The following is an 8,709-nucleotide window of genomic DNA, read 5'->3' as shown; positions in this document are numbered from 1 at the left end:
AATGATACACAAAGAAGAATTATGTAAACCATTATACAAGGATGAAAGGGTTAAAGGGTATAACAACTGTAAATATTTATACACCCAACATTGGAGTGCCTAAATATATACAGCAAATACTTATAGATCTGAAGGAAAAACAGACAAAACAATAATAGTAGGGGACTTCAAAACCACACATTCAACAATGGATAGATCATCCAGACAGAAAATCAATACGGAAACATTGGACTTAAACTGTACTTCAGACCAAATGAACCAAACATATATAGAACATTCCATCTACCAACAGAAGAATACACATTCTTTTCATCAGCACACAGGACACACTCCAAGATGTGTTAGGTCACAATTCTCAGCAAATTTAAAAATATTGAAATCATACCAAGTATCTTTTCTGATCACAATGGCATGAAACTAAAAATCAGTAAAAGGAAAAGTGGCAAATTAAAAAATACATGGAGATTAAACAACATACATCTGAACAATCAATTGGTCAAAGAAGAAATCAAAAGGGAAATAAATAAATATTTTAAAACAAATGAAAATGGAAATGTAACATACCAAACCTTATGGGATACAGCAAAAGCAATTCTAAGAGGGAAGTTTATAGCAAATAAGTGACCATATTTAAAAAAAAAAAAAGACCTCAAGTAAACAACTAACATTATACCTCAATGAATTATTCTAAAAAGAACAAACTAAGCCCAAAGTTAGTAGATGTAAGGAAATAACAAAGATCAGAGCAGAAATATATGAAATAGGGAATAGAAAAGCAATAAAATACTTCAACAAAACTAAGAGTTGTTTTTGTCAAAAGGTAAAATTAACAAACCTTTAGCTAGACTTACCAAGAAAAGAGAGGACTCAAATAAATAAAATTATAAATGAAAAATAAGATATTAAAATGGATACTGCAGGGGCGCCCGGGTGGCTCAGTTGGGTAAGCGTCCAACTCTTGATTTTGGCTCAGGTCATGATCTCAGCATCATGAGATCAAGCCCTGCATAAGGCTCAGGTGAGTGTGGAGCCTGCTTAAGATTCTCTCTCTCCCTTTCCCTCTGCCCCTAGCCCCTATCCCCCAGCTCCCATATGTGTGCACACATGCTCTCTAAAAAAAAAAAAAAAAAATAGCCAGATACCACAGAAATACAAAAAATCATGAGACTATTATGAAAAATTATATGCTAACAACTGCACAACCTACAAGAAATTGATAAATTCCCAGAAACATACACCTACCTAGACTGAATTATAAAAATATAAGAAACCTGAACAGACCAATTACTAGTAGGCAGATTGAACCAGTAATCAACAATCTCCCAACTAAGAAAAGCCAGGACCAAGTGGCTTTGCTCATGAATTCTACAAAACATTTAAAGAAGAATCAAATGCCAATTCTTCTCAAACTCTTCCAAAAAAAATGAAGAGGAGGGAACATTCCCAAACTCATTTTATGCAACCAGCATTACCCAGATTCCAAAACAGATAAGGATACTACAAGGAAAGAAAACTCCAGGCCAATATCCCCGATGAATATAGATGCATAAATGCAAACTGGTGCAGCCACTCTGGAAAACAGTATGGAGGCTCCTCAAAAAGTTAAAGATAGAACTACCCTACCTACATTCCAGAAATCGCATGACTAGGTATTTACCCAAAGAATACAAAAAATACTAATTCAAAGGGTTACATGCACCCTGATGTTTATAGCAGCATTATCTAAAGTAGCCAAATTATGGAAATAGCCCAAGTGTCCACCGATTGATGAATGCATAAAGAAGATGTGACATATATATATATATAAGATACGATACACACACACACACACACACCACACACACAATGGAATATTACTCAGCCATAAAAAAGAATAAATAAATCTTGCCATTTGCAATGACGTGAATGGAGCTACAGAGTATTATGCTAAGCAAAATAAGTCTGAGAAATACCATATGATTTCACTTACATGTGGAATTTAAGAAACAAAACAAATGAGCGAAGGGAAAAAGAGAGGCACACCAAGAAACAGACTCTTAACTATAGAGAACAAACTGATGGTTACCAGAGGGGAGGTGAGTGGGGGATGGGTGAAATAGGTGATGGGGATTAAGGAGGGCACTTGCTGTGATGAGCACTGGCTGATGCATGGAAGTGTTGAATCACTATATTGTACACTTGAAATTAATATTATACTGTATGTTAACTGGAATTTTTAAAAAAATCAGTTGTTTTTCTATACACTAACAATGAACTATCTGAAAAAGAAGTAAAGAAAACCATCCAATTTACAATAGCATCAAATACAATAAAATACTTAGAAATAATTTTAACCAAAAAAAGTAAAAGATCTATACACTGAAAACTTTAAGATATGGCTGAAAAAAATTAAAGAAGACACAAATAAATGGAAAGATATCTCATGTTCATGGGTCAGAAAGTTAGTATTGTTAAAATGTCCATACTACCCAAAGCCATCTACAGATTCAATGCAATCTCTATCAAAATTCCAATGGCATATTTCACAGAAATAGAAAAAAACAACACTGAAATTTGTATAGAACTGCAAAAAAACCCCTGAAATACCCAAAGTAATCTTGAGAAAAAATAAAGCAGGAGGCATTACACCTCCTGATTTCAAACTATATTACAAAGCTAGAGTAACCAAAACAGTGGTACTGGCATAAAAACAGACACATAGACCAGTGAAACAGAATCAGAAGCCCAGAAATAAACCCATGCATATAAAGTAACTAATATTTGATAAGGAAGACAAGAATACTCAATGGGCAAAAAGCAGTCTCTTCAATAAGCGGTGCTGGAAAAACTGGATATGTATATGCAAAAGAATGAAAATAGACCCCTATCTTTGACCACTCACAAAAATTAACTCAAAGTAGATTAAGAACTTATATGTAAGACCTGAAACCTTAAAATTCTTAGATGAAAACATATGACAAAAGCTCTCTGACACTAATTTTAGAAATGATTGTTTAGATATGACACTAAAAGCACAAGCAACAAAAGTAAAAATTAACAAATGGGACTACATCAAACCAAAAAAACTTCTGCAGAGCAAACGAAACATACAACAAAATGAGACGGCAACCTACCAAGTGGGAGAAAACACATCCAAGCCAAATATCTGTTAAGGGGTAATAATACCCAAAATATATAAGGAACTCATACAAACCCAGTAGCAAAAAATAAAATAATCCAATTTAAAAATGGGCAAAAGACCTGAATAACATTTTTCCAAAGAAAATACACTAATGGCCAACAGATACATGAACAGGTGCTCAACATTACTCATCATCAGGAAAATGCAAACCAAAACCAATAAGATGTCACCTCACACCTGTTAGGATGACTATTATTGAAAAGACAAGAGATAATAAGTGTGGCTAAGAATGTGGAGAAAAGGGAACCTTGTGCACTATTGGTGGGAATAGGGTAAACTGGTACGGCTACTATAGCAGACAGTATTGAGGAATCTCCTCAAAAAACTAAAAATAGAACTACCATATGATCCAGGAATTCCACTTCTGGGTATATATCCAAAGGATACTAAATCACTAACCCTAAGAGATATCTGTACTTTTATGTCCATTGCACCATTATTCACAAAAGCCAAGACATAGAAACAACTGAAATGTCCACCAACGGATGAATGAATAAAAATGTGGTATATGAATATTATTTAGCCATAAAATAAAAGGAAATCCTATCATTTGTGACATAGCTGGACCTTGAGGGCATTAAGTTAAGTGAAATAAGTCAGAGAAAGACAAATACTGTCTGATCTCACTTAAATGAGGACTCCAAAGAAGCCAAATTCATAGAAGCAGAGAGTAGAATGGTGGTTGCCAGGGACTCGGCAGTGAGAGAAATTATGAGATGTTGGTCAAAGCATACAAACTTCCAGAGAAGTAAATTCTGGGAATCTAATATATAGTAGGATGACTTTAGTTAATGATACCGTATTCATACTTGAAAGTTGCTGGAATTGTAGATCTTAAATGTCACCATAACAACAACAAAAAAGGTAATTATGTGAGGCAAAGGATGTGTTAACTAATCTTATTGTAGTAAACATTTCACAATAGATACATGTATCAAATTATCATATTGTACACCTTAGATTTACCCAATGTTACATGTCAATTATATATCAATAAAGCTAGTGGGGGAAAAAAAAGAACTGTTCCAAACAAAGAAAAAAAAGAAAGTCATGAAAAGTGAGAACTGCCTGTATAAAGAACTCAACAGTAAAAAGAAAACCAAAATCAAATTAGAAAATGGGCAAGATATGAACACACATTTCACCAAAGAGAATATACAGATAGAAAATTAATACCTGAAGATATGTTCAACATCATTAGCCACTGGGAACATTCTAATTAAAACCATTAAGATACATCACTATACATCTATTAAAATAGCTAAACTCCTAAAAAATCATGACAATATAAAATGCAAGCAAGGATGTGGAGAAACTGGATCTCTCATACACAGCTAGTGAGAATGTACAATGGTACCAACATTCTGGAAAATAGTTTGACAGTTTCTTTAAAAAACTAAAATAATACTTACCATACAACCCAGCAACCATAGTCTTAGACATTTATCCCAGAAAAGAAACACACAACAATGTGTATATGAATGTTCAGAGATTTATTTGTAATAGCCAAATGATGGAAACAACCTAACACCCTTCAATAGGTGAATGGTTAACCAAATGATGATACATCCGTACCAGTGACCACTACTCAGAAATAAAAAGGAACAACTCCTGACACATGGGACTGCTGGATGGATCTCAAGGGGACTATGCTACATGAGAAAAGCCAACCTCAGAGGTTACCTGTTGTATGATTCCATTCATATAAAAAGTAGTTTCCCCTTATCTGCGGGGGATATGTTCCAAGACCCCCAGCGGATGCCTGAAACCAGAGATAGTACCGAACCCCATATATATTGTGTTTTCCTATACATACATACCTATGATCAACTTTAATTTATAAATTAGGCACAGTAAAAGATTAATAACTAAAACAGGTAACTATTATTTAGTTAGTATAAAAATAAAATAGAACCATTATAACCACACTGTAATAAAGTTATGTAAATGTAGTCTCTCTCTCAAACTACCTTACTGTACTCACCCTTCTTTTTCTTGTGATGATGTGAGATGATAAAATGCCTACGTGATGAGGTGAAGTGAGGTGATGACACTGTGAAATGGTGTGAGGCTACTAGTGACCTCCTGACATGATCAGAAGGAGAGGATCGTCTCCCTCCAGACAGCTGTTGACCACGAGTAACTGTCACCTGCAGAGAGTGAAACCGCAGATAAGAAGGGTCTACTGTATTCTCAAAATGACAAAATTATACAACGGGAGAGCAGATTAGTTGCTTACCAGGAGCAGGAATGGGGAGACGGAGAAGGGGGCGCTGTGGGTGTGGCTATAAAGGAGTAGCACACAGGATCTTTGCACTGATGGGACAGTTTTGCATCTTGTCTTTGGTGGTGGTTACACAAATCTACTTGTGATAAAATTGCATAGAATCATACACACACACAGATGAGGGCATGTAAAACTGGTGGGAAATCTAAACAAGATTGTAGGTTGTATCAATGTCCTGGTTTTAATATTGTACTATAGTTATATAAGATGATGTCATTAGGAGAAATTGGGTAGGGGGACACCTGGGACCTCTCTAGTAGTTTTGCAACTTTCTATGATTCTGTAATTATTTCAAAATAAAAAGTTTAAAAAATACATTATCTGAGTCAGTCATGCCACTTTTAGTAATTTATCTAAGATACACTCTTACATATGTACAAATATATATGTACATAGATGTTTACTGCAACACTGTTTATGATGGTACAGAACTGTACTCAACCCAGAGATGCCTCCACATCTCTGCACAGCCACAGTGTGAAACAGTACGCAGCCAGTTCAAAGGAAAAAGATATTTACAATATGTTTACTTCAATTAAAAAAAAACTAAGAACAAGATGGAAAAAACTGAACAAACATACAATGATTTCCAAGATATACTTTTAGGTGAACAAAGCAAAATGCAGAAGAATGCTAAATATGTTGGGACATCTGGGTGGCTCAGTCGGTTAAGCGTCGGCTCAGGTCATGATCCCAGGATCCCGGGATCAAGTCCCGCGTGGAGCTCCTTGCTCAGTGGGGAGTCTGCTTCTCCCTCTGCCTGCCGCTCCCCCTGCTTGTGCTTTCTCTGACAAATAAAATCTTTAAAAAAAAAAAAAAAGAATGCTAAATATGTAAAAGAGAGAGAGAGAGATGTTTATGTATTAGACCATTTATCTGCAAACTAGCTCTGGAAGGTTCCTGGGAATCTGACACAGTAATCCCCTCCTTTCGTATTTTTTTGTAGCATGTGAATAAACTAGTATTTATGGATCTAAAGATGCCCACCACCACCATGGTTTCAATCAGGCCAGCCACCAAAACTCTATCAAATCTTTCTCTCTCTCTCGTTTCCACACATTCACCCCAGTGTTGTTTTTCTCATTTGCTCTTTCTGAAACTTCAAATATTTATGTAAACCATAATTCTACACAGTGGTCCTTCCTGATGCAACACAGCTTCTAAGAAGTAGTTTATTCCTTACTTTCAAAGAAACCTCTCATGAGCAGCATACCCCCATATATCAGTCAGAATCCGGTCAGGAGACAGGAACCCCATCAGTAATCTTGATAGAGAAAATCAAATATACAGAACGGTTAATAAAAGGTGGTTGAAGAAGATTCTAATAGATATAGAAATTAGAAAGAAGTTATTTCTTCTATAGTGGTGGGAGAATAAAAAAGAAAGAACTTACAAGAGCCACCGCACTCCCCACCCTACCCCGGTGAGTCAGAACTCGTCAGAGAGGGCATGGCTCACACCGAAACAGAGACTAACAGTCGTGGGAAGGTGCAGCTGGCCTAGTTGGAGCACCTCATCAGGTGGTGGAGGCCCTGGAGGTTGTGGGTGGGTCACAGTTGGTCTTTAGGAACTGTTCCCTTGAGCAAAGTAACTTTCAGGAAGGTGTGGGCTGCAGACGATCGATGAAGGCCGTTGAATGGTGCTCCCAGACCTTCTGCATGCTAATCTGCTGCTGGCGTCAGCGAAGTCAAACACAGCACATCGGAAACAGAAAAAGAAACTCTTCTGTTATGGCCCTTATGTTGTTCCTCCAGTGACAGCTTAACATCAAGCCTGTGCACGAGAAACCCGTACAGGGTCGAGCTTCAATACTGCAAAATGGGGCAAAGAAGGGTGGATTTGGAGCTGAGAGACAGTTAACTTGTTAACTGGTCCACCTCACCATCTTGAAATATGATTAATTACAGTGCACTGGTGCTATAAACATACAGAAGAAAAATGGGAATACTTACTCCTTATTGGATATTGGTATACCTTTGCTTAGTCTTTCATATATATTTTATTGTGTTTCATTTCTTCCGGGACAATCTCTGTGATAATCCTCACGTATATAGATTTCTTTAAGGTTTTAAAGTGAGGTAGATGTCATATATGTGGGGAATGAAGAGTTGGTTTTCCGTTCTTAAATCAATCAACATAGATGACATTGATGCAAACACATCTATCTCTGTTCCATTGGTTTTAAGAGCATTAAGTACGGTCTGATTTTTTTTCTCATATGGGACAAGACTAACATTGGCAAACAATGGGCAGAAATCACAAAAACACAAATGTGTTATTTGGTAAGTACAGATGTGAATTTCACAGGTGTGAATTTGAACTGTCTTGAAAGGTAAGAACATCTTCTATGCAGGGAAAGGAACATTTACTAAGGCATGGAGCTATGAAAAAGGATGGCATGTTGAAAGACTGCAAAGCGGTATATGTGGACCTAAATTTTTGGGAGGGAAGCATTTGATGAGGTTGAAAATATAATCTGGCTTCAGGTTTTCAAAGTCAATGACTCTCAAAATAGTGCATCCGTGAATCACATGAGAATCTTGTTAAATATGTGGATTCTTTGGCTTTCTCACACCACAAAAACCCATTCAGTAAATCTGAAATAGAGGTCAAGGAATCTGTACTTGAATGATCACACAATTCACCCCCACTGTGGAATGCTAACGCTCCTGGTCCACACACTTTTTGATAAATACTGTATGAAAACATTTTTACTTAATGCTATTGGTCTCCAAAGTACGGCATGCACACTGCGGGGAGCATGCAAGATGATTTAGTCGGGTGTGGGAAGAAGACACTAAAATATATATTTACAGTTAAATTAAGCTTTATTAATAGTTAATATATGAATTGACACAGATGCCTTCACTTGATCTCTATACAGTACAAGGTGAATTGAGGGAAGAAAAAGACCCGACAGTGAAATTCTCATTCCCTCATCCAGCATAGTGTGACAGACAACACTTTATACTTTACAAAATAGAAAAGTGGCATAGAGAGATCTCTGAGAAAAACAAAACGAACAAACAAAAATACCTTAAAGATAACAGTAAAAATGGAAGCAAGTGGGAACAAGAAAATGACAGAGTTGACCTTTCTCTTAAAACTAAATTAGCTCTTTGCCAAATAACAAGGTTAGAAATTACTATGAAGTCAGATGATCAGAAGTGTGAATGAACAAGAAAGTAATTACTGCTGGGAAAAAAACTGCTATGGAAAGAACATTTTAAAAATGGTTATT

This window comes from Phoca vitulina, unplaced genomic scaffold, assembly GCF_004348235.1.
Source record: "Phoca vitulina isolate PV1807 unplaced genomic scaffold, GSC_HSeal_1.0 scaffold26, whole genome shotgun sequence".
Classification (NCBI taxonomy): domain Eukaryota; kingdom Metazoa; phylum Chordata; class Mammalia; order Carnivora; family Phocidae; genus Phoca; species Phoca vitulina.
The sequence above is the reverse complement of the archived record's forward strand: the minus strand, read 5'-3'. Positions refer to the sequence as shown.